Raw genomic sequence first — 14,139 nt, 5'->3', positions numbered from 1 at the left:
TAAGAATGAAGAAAATTGAGAGGTTAAATTGTTATCGAGTTGAGTATTAAACATATTTGAATTGTAATGATTTTTTTTTGTTGTAATTTGGTTTGTCTTTGCTATCTTGCGGGTGAGACGCGTTTGTTGAAAGGTTTGGGAATTTCTTGGTATTATTTAAATTGAGATAAGGTTGACCAGAAAGTGTTCCATCGCTAGTGGTTTTACCCTCATTTACATTACAGTTTAAATTAACATTTTGTTTAGTTGTGGATTTAGAATTATTGTGAAATTTCTGTAGGTCTTTGTGAACGGTACATCCGCAGTAATTTGACGGATGACTTCCTCCACAGAGAGCGCACGTTGGCGGTTGATCTATGGATTTAGTACAAGATGAAGATGTGTGAAATTCAGCGCAGCGGACGCAGCGAGATGGATGTGAGCAATAGCTTTTAGAGTGGCCGTATTTCTGGCAGTTTTGGCATTGAATTAATTCCCGACGTTTATATGGTTCTTCAATTCGAACTTTGGTGTGAAGAATGGATGTTATGTAGAATATATCTTTGTTGATCTCAGCTGGTTCAAGATCGACAAAGAAGAGAGGCAAATTTTTTTTTGTTACTTTCTGACGGACGTTAGCAACTTGACGCACTGTGTAGCCAATTTTTTAAATGGCAATTCCAATCTCGTTTAATGGGGTGGAAGGATGAATATTACGTACAACAATACGAAAAGCTTTGTTCTCACGTTGTTAATGGGTATGATATTCGGCTTTTTGTTTATTTAGATACTTTATCACAGCTCTATAAGAGTCGGAATTCTTAGTGAGGATTTTTAAATCATTAGAGGATGATTTGAATAAGAAATTTTCTGTACCAAGCAGTTTGAGAAAATCATTGCGAAGTGCAACAAAATCAAGTACTCCTTGAACTGTAATTGGTGGTGGAGATGGTGGAGGTTTGGCGGGTTCACTGATATCGTCGGATGCTTCGTTTGATGGATTCAGAGGTGGGTATTCTATCTCATGATTGTCCTCAACATGAAGGTAGAAGTATCTATTTGTTGTTGAAAATATACTTTTTTGTGTCGTCTTAGCTATTTTGTTTGTGGAAGGTTCGCCAGATGATGAAAGAATCCTACCAGTTTTTTTAGAATTATTTACGGTATCGTTCATGTTCATATCAGAATTTTCGAACACATCACTTGATGCACTCTATATACGACTGGACGAAGTGGAATTTGTTTTATTTTTATTTGAGATTTTATTTTTCACGGTAGTTGTAGTATTTATATTATTGTTGCGGTTCATTGTGCGTATTGTCGTTATCGTGACTTGGGTTGGATTAGATAAACAGCTGCCGCCGGCAATGCTGGGGAGCGCGGACGACGCAGACGACGTAGATGCCATATAGTAATTATAATTACCGATTTTTGTTGATTTGGGTTTGAGAAGTTAAAATCTCTTGGCGATGACGGCTGGAGGATATACAGGCCGGTACCCGGATTTTTTTGACACCATTTACAATTAAATTGGTTAGGTTAGATTTAAGAAATAAAAGAAACTGTGTACATGGACAACTGTTACGTGTGTTGCGGACAACAGTCACGGAACGAATGAGGCTCTTTATATTTAAAATAGATAAATTTGTAAATCGATTATGGGCCATGGAAGATCTAAGCCAATGTTTTATTCGTCTCATTGAAAAGAACGACCTTTCACAGGTGTCTGAACTTATAAGAATAGATAAAGCCTCTAGTAAAAGTTTAGAAAAGTTTGGAAATATTTGTTTTTCGACTTCTTTGACATAATTTATATTGAAATCTTTTTCACATATTTTCCTGTTTATTAATACGGTGTTAAAATAATACATTCCTAACGGTGTTCTAAAGGGTCGTTTTAGGAATTCATTTCAAACTTGGGACTGTGTCGTATTTTACGTGTTCGTTCATACATATTACATGTTTCATTAAGAAACATTTATAACGGCATTTGCGATCATTGGCCTCAATATAATTTTGGTTAACATTAAAATTATAATTCATATCCGTTTTAATTAAATGTATAATACACATGGGGCGAACATTGAATCTATTATGGTTTGTATTTTCGTCATATTTTTATGATTCGCTTAAGAAACATTTGGTTTTCTCAATATTTACTGCGCATCAATCACATTTCAAGAAAAAATAATAGTATCAAATAGCAACGAATTAGTAGACAGACTGAACAATGATTTAAGCATGAAAAATAATACTATTTAGTCACCTACTAAAACATTTATAATTAGATTTAGATAGTTTTTTTCGTCATTCCAAATATAAATACCATTAAAACAGTTTAAAAGTATTCAAATACATTTGCACTGTTATTCGGTGTCACGCTTAACGATGTGTTTTCTATCTAGGTGTGCAAGACCAATAGTGATTTTTTTTTTTTTCACAGTCCGAACATTTGTTACGTTTACGAGCCAACTATTTACGTATCTACCTACATTGTAATATTGTTATGTTCATAAAACGTCGTTTTGATACATTTCGGTAACGAGAAGTTTAGTCACTGTTGTGTAATATGTAGATATGGTTATTAGATATTCCGATGGATCAACTCTATAAGTCAATGCCATTAAAGCATAGAACAATTTGGTTATAAATAATGTATTAACGCCATGCGTGTAAATTGTGTTATCGAATGAGATTATCGGTAAATATCCTACGGTAACTATAACGATAACATAACACCGTTTTTATCAAGTGTTTTTCATTTTTACTAGTGCTTACAAGATATTCATATTATAATGTGTATGAACTATATAAACGTAATGATACGCACCATGTGTCATAATATAATAAATCCAACAATCATTAGACGGCATATTGTGTTGTTTGTTTATACTAATTTTCAACTGCAAATCGATTTAGTACAGATAAATGGTATTATTAAGGAGCCGATTGAAAATCCGTAAAATAGTTTTAACGTGAATTAAAGATTTATATGCAACTGTTATCATTCAAGTTATACCGCATTTTGTTCACTTAGCGCTTGTGTGAAATTTTTATGTTTGAAAAATTTGATAGTTTCATTCTAACTTGTAAGACTAATAGATATAGAAGAAAAATTAAATTTTGAATATTCTCTCCAAATCTTCTTAAAATTATCTTTAAAATATAAATTAAAAATTTCAAATCAAAACAATAAATAAAGAATACAAATTATGTATCTACATGTGTTAATTGTAGAATACGGATTTAAGGCCATAAAAAACTAAAGAAAAGTATTAAAAAAAAAACTCAATAAATCTGTACAAATCTCATAAAAAAAAAAAAATTAAAAAAAGTATTCATAGTGAAAAAATTAAAACATTAAAAAAAAAATTAATCATTTTCCGCATTTTTTAAATTACTATACGGTGTTATAACGAAAACTAAACTATAATTCTGAGTAGATTATTTCCAGAACTAGAGCATATTTATTGTCGTTTCAAGATAAATTAATGTACTATACCATATGATACGTGACAAACTGAACATACGGGGAAAGGTTGTCAAAAAGAGATTGAAGTTTTGGAAAACATTATATAAAAAACAAATATTAATATTTTAAATACGTTTATTTAGTACACATTTTGAAAAATGTAATTTGAAAACAAAAAAAGTATCCAAAATACCCAAAAAAGCAAAATAAACCAAATAAAATGTCGTGTATTTTATTCTAAGTAGTATAAATCGAATTTTTAGCTGCCATACCTTCATTTTAGAGCAATAGAAAAAAAAAAGCAAATGCCTTCAAAATCCGTTCTCTGGTTATTTGTCTATTAACAGATATAAATGTGAAAAATCACAGTATACGTAAAAGTGAATAAATCAAAATGACATTATAAAACTTCTATAGTTTATACGGTTACGTACCTAAAACTAGTAATGTGCCACTAGGAATATTCTCGGGAATAGGGAATATTCCCGGATAATTTCCAGCATCTCGAGAAATTTCATATTATTGAGTATTGATAAGCAATATATTCTATAGAATTATCGTTATTTCAGTTTAGTAATTTCCATTTACATAGTTATTAGTTTTATACATTTAATTTCTGTTACTATATTGCCAAGTAAGTTAAATTTTTAGTTTCACACTTCACAAACTTCTTAACATTTCTGTTAATAACTTTTTCTGTTTAAATCTAGTGTACGTATTAGTATATAAAGTACGTTATTTATTTGGCGCTAGTCAAATTTTCTGTTGAAATGGCTGTTGATAAAAAAATTTGGCGTGTTGGTCATATTAACAAGAAAAAACTGTAAATGGCAAAAAGATATTTGATTACTGTTATTACAAATAAAAATATAAACTGTAATAATATCAGTAAAATACTGTAATTTGTATCATTTACTGCCATAAGTTTAATTTAAAACTGAAACCTATGATCAATTTTTAAAAACTTATTATATTTCCGGGAAATTCCCGAGATTTTCACCGGGGAAATTCCCAAAAATATATTCCCAGGAATTTGCCCATCACTAACTATAACCATAACCAATTTGAATTAATTTTTACCACATGTCACAGCCAATAAGCTTACTAATATAATAAGCATTAATATATTTATGTTAAAAAATAATTGTATTAAGTTAAAATATAAATTGAATAGTTAATTTATTGTAAATATACTAATTATATTTAAAAAAATTATATTTGGAAGTACATTGTTTAAGTAAATGTGATGAGCAATCGGGTATCCTTAAAATCAGAAGACCCGAATATAACCAGTTTGATGACTGAAATCACAAAACATGTTTATTGAAGAAGAATACAAATTGTGCAAATAAAAAAAAAAATAAAAATATTTATCACTTTTGGAATCATTAATGATGACACACAATTTTGATCTTTTTCTTAAATGGCCGTGATATGAAATTCAGTTTTTTTAATTTCTTCAACGTACGTTTCTAAATATCATAACAAATAATTAATAATAAGTTATATTTTTAATAGAATACTAAAGTGACATTATGCTACACGGATAACTATAATATTATCATTCTCGATATTGTAAATCGCTAAGTTTGTGAACAGACCTAGTTCTGAAATATTATCCACTTGCTGTTGCCATACAAAGAATATTAAAATTGCGACATTTTAATTGTAATCTATTTGATATTTGAATTATAACGATATACGCTTGAATTCACGTAAAACTGTTAGATTTCTTCGTTTCAAAACGAAAACACTAACATCACCAATATGTCGGTATACAAGGAAAAATCAATATGAACTTGACTCGCTTCGTGTAACTCTATCGTATTGATACGTATAACAATAATATTTACAAGTAATATACCTAATTCTGTAATAGTTAAAAGGATTTTCGTTCACAAGTCATGTATAAATTCAAATTGTATGGAACTATAAATAGACGAGTGCGTCATTATATTATTGTTGCTGAATGTTATTACGAATTTACAAAAGAAACATTGTGGACAAGGCTAAGAGGTTAAATAAATTTAAATACCTTTTTGTAAATCAAAAAATATAAATACAATTTCAGAAGTTAGTTGCATGCAGAATAAATAATTTAAATAGCAGAGTAGGGGGAAAAAAAATATAAAAATTTACAACTAAAATTATTTTAAATTATAAATATGTTTACGCGTCTGTATTTCACGGAATTCTTTTATACGGAACCAAAAATTATTCTGTTAACATAAATTAATAATAAGAATTGTAAAGGTTACTTTAGTTGAATACATAAATAATGTATATCATAAATAAATTCGATTAACACATAATATACATCAGTCAAATAAAAAAAAAAAAAAAATATTTAATTTTCAAAGACTCTTCACTATACGATTTTTAAAGTGGAGCAGCAATTTCTTTATAGGGAAAACATTATAATAACCTACTCCTTTCTTATTTTATATTATTATACCTTGTTTGGTTGGAATGGATATAAAACCTTAACCTTAACTTAGGAACCGAACTGTTGTTTTTATCTGAATTTAAATTATTTAAGTTAATTAATAACCATTATTCATAACAGAAAAAATTGGCACTTCAATAACTATGAATGAAATATGTGTTCGATTAATAAAGTACAATTGTATACCTCTATTGAAACAGGTCTTTATTAAATAGAAAACCGTTACCCTAAACTGAATTGCGTTCCATTTCATGAACATAAAAGTAATAAAACCTAGTTAAATTCATAGTAAATTTACATGAAATGAATACCACATATACATAACACATCTTATTGATATATTCTTCAATGTGCTAAGAAAAATATTATTTATTACGTGATAGAAATTGTGAGGTTGAAAATGATAACCTAAAAAAAAAAAATTATATCACCCAAAATGTAATATATTATATTTAGTGTAATCACACGGAGGCACTTAAAAAATGAAATAATATCAACCTTGTATAAGCTTTTAATTAACAAGGTACTTCTTTTACCATGTTTCTAAACTTCTCTATATTCTCTTTGTTATACCTAGCCATTTGAAGTATTATAAAATATTTGAATTTTATACAGATCGGGTTGAACTTAAACTTGAAATAATTATATACCAGACCTCCCTATTAGCACTGATTATTTCCACACACCCTAGCTCATGTTTGGGGTACATTTAAAATGCATTTATTTCCTTTTCCTATGTATTCATAAAAATATGATTTACTCAAACTTTTATTATTTAAATTTGATTGAGTTGATTTTTTCTCCAACTTGTTTGAATGTTTTGTTTAATAATTTTTTAATTAATAATATTCCACGCAAAATATTTTTTTTTCATCATATATCGTTTCATGGACCGGTTTTCCAGTCAAATCCTACCCCCGGAAAATATTACCGGGGGGGGGGGGGGCTAAGATTTTCGAGAGTAGCCGCATTGGTTCCCGTTTGTGTACAGGTAAAATAGTGACAATATACAATAGCTATATGAGGTAATTATGTATCAATGTAGGTACGTATCAAACAATGTTGATAAGCATGATAATAATAACTATGCTTTAGTTCAGGGGTGGGCACCTCAAAGTTATTATCGGGCCAATTTTTAAAAAATTAAAATCTAGAGGGGCAGAGGGCTATATAACATAAGCGCCAAAGGTACAAAAATTACCTATCATTTGCGCCAAAATGTGTAGTACTTAAGCGCCAATCTAATATTGTATATCTGTTATACTTAACATTTAATATAAGCGCCAAAATTTTATGTAAGTAGTTATTTAAAAATTACGATTTTATAAAAAAAATATCAATAATAAATTATGATATATATTATACATATATAAATATAAATTTAATAAATTGTTTGATTTTTTAATCCCACTTTTTTCACATATCTGTAATTTTATACATTTGCACTACATTTATTACACACTGTGCGCACCTAGGATTTTGGGCGCTCTTGTACGGTACGAATTTAATTTTTATTATCTCATTTTGGCGCTTATGCTTCCACTGGGACAGAGCATAGACGGCAAAAAATAAAATATAAATTGTATATTGTCACAATAATCGCAACGCATACAATAGTCTAGCTGACTCTGTCGGGCCAACAAATACGAAACTTTGATCAGTATATTTTCGTGTATACGTGCGTTATAAATGTCTGTATTTAATTACTGATCGTCGGTTTCCTTAGATTGGTACTGTGACAGCCAAACGTTTATCGATTTCACCCAAATCATAATATTTTTGGATATTATTTGTAAGGCGTTACTAATTACACCAAATTTTCTGCATGTTTATTATGCCAGTTACCGGAAAATCATAAAATATAGAAAATTAGCAAAATTGTGGTACTGAAATCTAAAATTGCATATGATCTGTTAATAAAAATTATTTTCAGTAGATAACAGGAAGGAGAAAAAACAAATTTTATTAATAAAATACTTACACTATTGTCTTTAGATTAAAAAACAGATCATTTAAAAAAAATAAATATATTTATGTTGTGTTTTTAGAACGTAGGAAAATTGTACCCCGGGGGGGGGGGTAAAAATATCCTAGTAAATTCTTACTGAGAGATAATATTATCCTAGGATAGTCTTATCGGAAGTAAAACTTTTCTAGGATAATCGTACCCACTGAAGGTGGTATAATTAACCTATGATAATCTTACCGGGGATAAAATATGCCTAGGAAAATCTTAGTTCCGATAATAAAGTAAATATTTTATTGTTAATTTATCCATTAAAAATTGCAGTAACTACAAAATATAATAATAATTGCTATGATAAAAAACTATATTTATATACGTATTCTTAATAATTATATAATTGTATTTACTTTACTTATTAAATAGTAATAATATTACTATATTTTATTTAACTATAATATTTTAGTAATTTTTTTCTGTGTTTATCATGTGCTGTATCAAATATTAGCCTTACTAGGCGTTAGGTGTATTTACATGTATGTAGCTCAATAAGATTGGTTGTATCTTCCGTGAAGACCTGACGAGCTATGTCTTGATAAAAAATTTATATTTAAAGATATAATATAGTTTTATATTATTTTCATTGATATTGGAATTTAAATGTAGTTCAAAGATATTCTATGGAGTTTGATTTTAAATTATTGAAAATCAACTATGTAACAATACTATTTTTTTATGCACCATGTACATTTTGATTTTATGAAAAGTTGACCATTGAAACGAAAAATAAAAAAAGTAATGCGACAAGTGAAAATAAAAATGTCCATCTCATGGATAAGATTTGTCCATCACACTGACCGAAATACAGAAACTTACACAATCTGAATGACATTCATGAAATGGATATTAATTTTTTGAAAACTACAATTTGGATGTGACGTACTATAAATATATACATTTTTTTTTTTGTCAACACTAATGCGTGTATAAATACCCTCGGGAAGTATCAAATAGTTAAATAAGTTAAACGCGTGCTGCGCAACTGTAACCATATGGATGATGTTATTAATAATCAACTAGGAGTATGGTAGTGCCCCAGTGGGTCATAGGCTTAATCTAAAAAAAAAAAATGTGTGAAACCACCGATATTTTTGTCATTAAATCTAAATTTTCATTCGCCGCCCAAAGTATTAACATTAACAACGCAAAACATTTATCTAGTGTATGAGGCGAATGAAAGTTCCTACACGGCGCTGAAAAGTTACACACGAGTAAGTTCCTACACGGTATAAACCAGAAATGTTTATCAGTTATTACGCGGTGGAAAAAAAAAATATAAAAAAGAATCGCAAAATACATTCCACAAATAAACATGTGATGATTATAAAATGTAATAAAAATCGTATAACGCGATATTTCATATTTTATTTCTATAACTTAAAAATTTAACAAAATCCCAAATTGAAAAAATCCAAAAATCACAGTGTAATTTTTCCACCGTACAGAAATTAATTAACACAACTTTTTTCTTATCAAGTAGGAACTAACGTATGCAATTGTTTACCTGCTACTCTCACGCAGGAACTCACTGGTGCACGTATATTCTTATCGTTATACCGGTATAATTATTTACATCGAATTTTTTTGCTGATCGGATCCACACGATTTGTTTAGTTAAAAATAAAATGTGTTTCGTTTACAACAAATTCAAGTGCGTTTTGGTGCCGAACACATGGTTCCAGGGTACAACTTGCTACAGATACATTATAATGTTACGATAACCGGTTTATAATGAATGTGTTCGTTGTGAGGTAGGTATTATTCAAGAACTCGTAGGCCACGACTAACACGATTAGCTAAAACCGATGACCAAAACGTATAATTATCGAAAATTACGGCGAACGGTAAATCTGCATTACGGTGTCGTGTGTCATATAATATAATAATATAATAATGCGAGCCCGTGCACTTGACTATTGAATGTCCTATAGCTACAATAAGTAAAGTGACAAAATACAGTACGTAGTTCATAAAATAACGGAGTAACATTACACTTGTATCGTCTGTCAGATCTTGACAATGTTCACGGTTTACCGAGGTTAGTAGCTGACGTGAGTCTTAAACGGCAACATGGGCTCATAAGCTAAACGTTGAATGTGCGCTCTCGAATATACCAGAAGAACGTGCCCCGGCTTAAGATCAGTTGCACATTGTTGTACAATAATATAATATGATTGTAATTAATTCCATCGTACAAAATTAGCAAGACCTAAAATATATCTCACGGACTTACGTTCAACTTGGTTTAATATTCGAAAAATCTGACAGTTCATAAAATTCAAAGAAGATCTCGGGAAACCATAAAACATTGAAGTGGTCGAAAAATGTAATGACGAATTGAAATACATCAAACAAAATGTTTAATTACGGGTGAGATTACAATACGTGACATTTCATATTTTTTACTAAAGCTCGAAAAATAACTGCCCTTTGATAATTGTTATTATAAAAACCAATTCATTCTTTATCAACAACGATCAAATTATTGATAAAAACGCACCTATTTACATTATCCACTTTATATATGTTTATATTTTATACATTATAATATGTTACTTTTCAAATTTTTCTTATTTTTTTCGAATATTATTGAAAACTTAAATTAAAATTAAAAAAAATTTAAAAAAATACTTTGGAAATTATGTATATTGTCAAAAAAATGATGAATTGTTCATCATAAAATTACTTGTAACGTAACTGTAACATAAAATATTCGGACACTTGATGTCTTTTAAACTCTCTGTAAAGCGAAAAATGCATTGGTTTTACCGTGGTGTGTGTGTGTGTGTGTGTTTTTGTGTCTGTGTATATGATTTCGATGAAAAAATTGAATTTGGATTAAATTTTGTAATTTCAAGGGTTATACCAATCCCCCAACAGTTTTTTTAATCATTGCGAAAAACTGATGAAAAGTTATACTAAGGCAACATTTACGACTTACCGGTTTTTGACAATATTGATTTTTTTTTTCATCGTAGATCCAAAAACGATGGTCATATGTGTGTGCAATTTTCATCTAATGCTTGTATCATCGTATGTTATAATAGGTATAATTGACAAAATGTATTACTTATTATTATTTAGTTTTTTAATTGTTTAGGCTATTTAAATTAAATAAAATGGTGAATTACATTTGGGTTGAAAAAACGGGTAGTGTTCAAACTGGAGAGCAATGCTACTTATCGATGGTACCTTTTTTAAATGTACAATTGGACGTTCTATATAATTTTCAGTTTTATGCAACGTTACCAAATTTATTTGCGGTGAATAATATAATAATAATAATATCGCTGGGCCGGTAAAATTCTTCCTATACCCGATAGTGCCAATATCGTCCACTGATATTAAGAATTATCCTTATTGTGAATTCCCAAACGGATACGATTATACTATAATCGCGTATATGATGACAGTTCATGATTTAATTTGTGTCAGTCAGTGTTCATATATTTTTAGTTTAACGTTTTATATTGATTTTTTAAAATGGAAAATAAAATTCGCCATATGAGTTCGGAAAAAAGGAAATATTTGTTGAGATTTGTAGTGGGTACCAATTTCGATACATCAGACAGTCGACTGATGGATATGTTAGACGAGGATGTTGTAAAAAACAGTGTACAGATACACTATTAACGATAACTGACAACTCAATTTCAAAAAATACTAGTGAGCATAACTGCACTGTAGATTCAGTTCAAAAAATCAAGTTTTACGGGAAAATTGCAAATGAAAAGGTACAAATTCCATACGTACTTTTTGCCATTAAAAATAATTAAAAGAGAATATACGAATAGCAGTAGAACCACATTAGATCATAAAGATCTAAAATCTGTTAGAAAACCAATGTGTATTGAAAGACGGAAATTCTCCTGACCCTTCCCTAAATATTTGGAACACGCCATTATGCAACTGAAATGATCACAAAAGGAAGAGTTCTTAATGTTTAGAGGGGAAAAATATATCCATTTACCTGACGATTGTTCTTTTATATGTATAACAACTGAAGATAATTGAATTGACGAGTTGCACAAATGTAGTTGCTGACGGGACATTCGATTGTACTTCAAAATGTTTTTATTGCAATTATACATTATTCATGGTTATAAAAACCGAACTAATATATATTAAGTTAATTTTTTTTAAGAATAAATTTTAAATGTATAGAAATAATTGTTAAGTTTTTGCAAAAAGCTATCATAAATTGAAATTCTACATTTTGATTTTGAAATCGGTGTTATTGAAGCGACGAATGAAGTTTTTATTAAAATTAAAGCATGCCGTTTCACATGGGTGAGCTTGGTGGCGCAAGGTAAATTTAATTAAATAGGTAAAAATTTTTTAAAAATAAATAAAGTGGTATTCGACCATACCTAAATTAAAATGCTGATATTTTCTTAGATTTTTATCGAAAATATCGATAAAATAATTTTGATTTGACGAGAAGTTAAAAAAAATATTCAAAAGTTATTAGATTATAGGTTAAAGATTTTTATATGATTTTCTTCGTATGGAAAAAAAAGGATATTAGTTATTTAATTGGAGACATAGTTTCAAAATATTTTAATGAAGTTTGTAGCGTTGAAATAGGTTAGGCTGAAATAAGTACTTAAAATGTTAGATTTTCGATTTTCCCTAATCATTTGTTGCGAAAGTTAAAACATCATAAATTCAACTATATCTTAAAAAATATAAACTGATTCAACTAAACTCTTTCACTTAGATGAATGGTGCATTGATATACTAATACAACAATACCGTTTATCTAACCCTGTATCTTAGCTGATCGTGATGTTTCAAACGACCTAAGATTATCATCCTTTTCACAATTATTTAGGTAAAAAAATATCATCAACATTGTGATTTTTGAGGATTGTTAATTTCAAATATTTTCAACAATAATTGTGTTCCGAAAGAGTTTCTTACATGAATTTTGAATTTCTCAGTTGCTATGGTTTACCAAAAGATTGAAGAGGATTAAAATATTTATATTTATATTTATTTATGAAAAAAAATGTTTGTCAAATAAATATACATTTCTCGTTTCGCTTTGAATCCGAAACACATTACGTTAAACAACACATTGTTATCGGTTAATAATAACAATACAAAGTGAGCCCTACGATAATTTCTATTGTTCATTATTATTATTATTATTATTATTATTATTATTATTATTATTTTTTTTTGTTTTGGTAATGATGAAAAATGTTCAGTCATTCAAGAAGCTTCTCGGTGATCGGGAGAATACCGTCGTTTTACTGCTCTTCTTACGTTCGTTTGCACTTCACTAATTTACCAAAAAAAAAACGGTTTTACAATATCAAAGCTTGTAATAATAACATTACATTATTTATGTAGTTATAATATAAGGTTTTAGAACGTATTATTATATTTATCGTTTGAAAATGGCATAATTCATGAAATATCGTAGTACAAAAAAATCAACTATACCGATTTAACGTGCCAATGTATGACATCGAATAACATTCGTTGTAATAATATTACCATTACTACCAACGGTGCCTATATCATGCATAAAATACGTCGAAAGAAGTTTTAGTCGATAACCATTATTCGTTTCTGTTCATTGGTTCGATAATTTAGGACTGTTGTTATTGATTTGCACTCGTGCCGTCACGGCAAGTACACCGGTCCGGGTGTTGGCGTACACTGCAATAGACGTTACGAAATCCGCAGAACCGCTGTGTCACGAACTCCGAAACGAAGATAAGAGTGGGAACGTCTTCGGATGCAGTAGGTAAGTACTACGACGTCACCGCGGCGATGACGGCGTGGGATTCGATGGATTTAATCGTGCTTCGATCGAACGAACTCGGATTACGGTCTCGTCCGAGTTGTTTCGTGATCAAAACACGGCATAGTTTTTGCAAAACATTTTAGTGAAACAACTCCAACATACAGGATACAAATACCCCTCCCCACGGGTCTCGTGCGTATTCATCGCCTTAACCACCAGGATTCCGATAGATGATCACTTGCTGATCCCTGCGTTCCACCGAGCGTATTTAGACGGGTCCTCGGTAACGTCCTACTGCTACGTTGGGGGGGGGCATGTCTATTTTCGTATCGGCCGACGTGTAAAAGTCGACCACGCGATGACGCACACCCAACTGTCAACGACGACATTGCCCACTCGGTCGTACCAGTTCACCTCGGCCGCCGAATAACAATCGTTATTATAGACGCGAGCATTTCATT

At 29.8% G+C, this 14,139-nt stretch overlaps 1 pseudogene; it reads left to right on the top strand.

Moving 5' to 3' along the window:
* Positions 1–1,644: 1,644 nt before the first annotated feature.
* The window catches only part of LOC112686466, a 41,506-nt pseudogene continuing 29,011 nt past the window's right edge, over positions 1,645–14,139 (top strand).

This window comes from Sipha flava, unplaced genomic scaffold (genome assembly GCF_003268045.1).
Source record: "Sipha flava isolate LNK unplaced genomic scaffold, YSA_version1 309_pilon_pilon, whole genome shotgun sequence".
Taxonomy (NCBI): Eukaryota; Metazoa; Arthropoda; class Insecta; order Hemiptera; family Aphididae; genus Sipha; species Sipha flava.
Note: the sequence above shows the minus strand (reverse complement) of the source record. Positions and strands in the feature narration are given on the sequence as shown.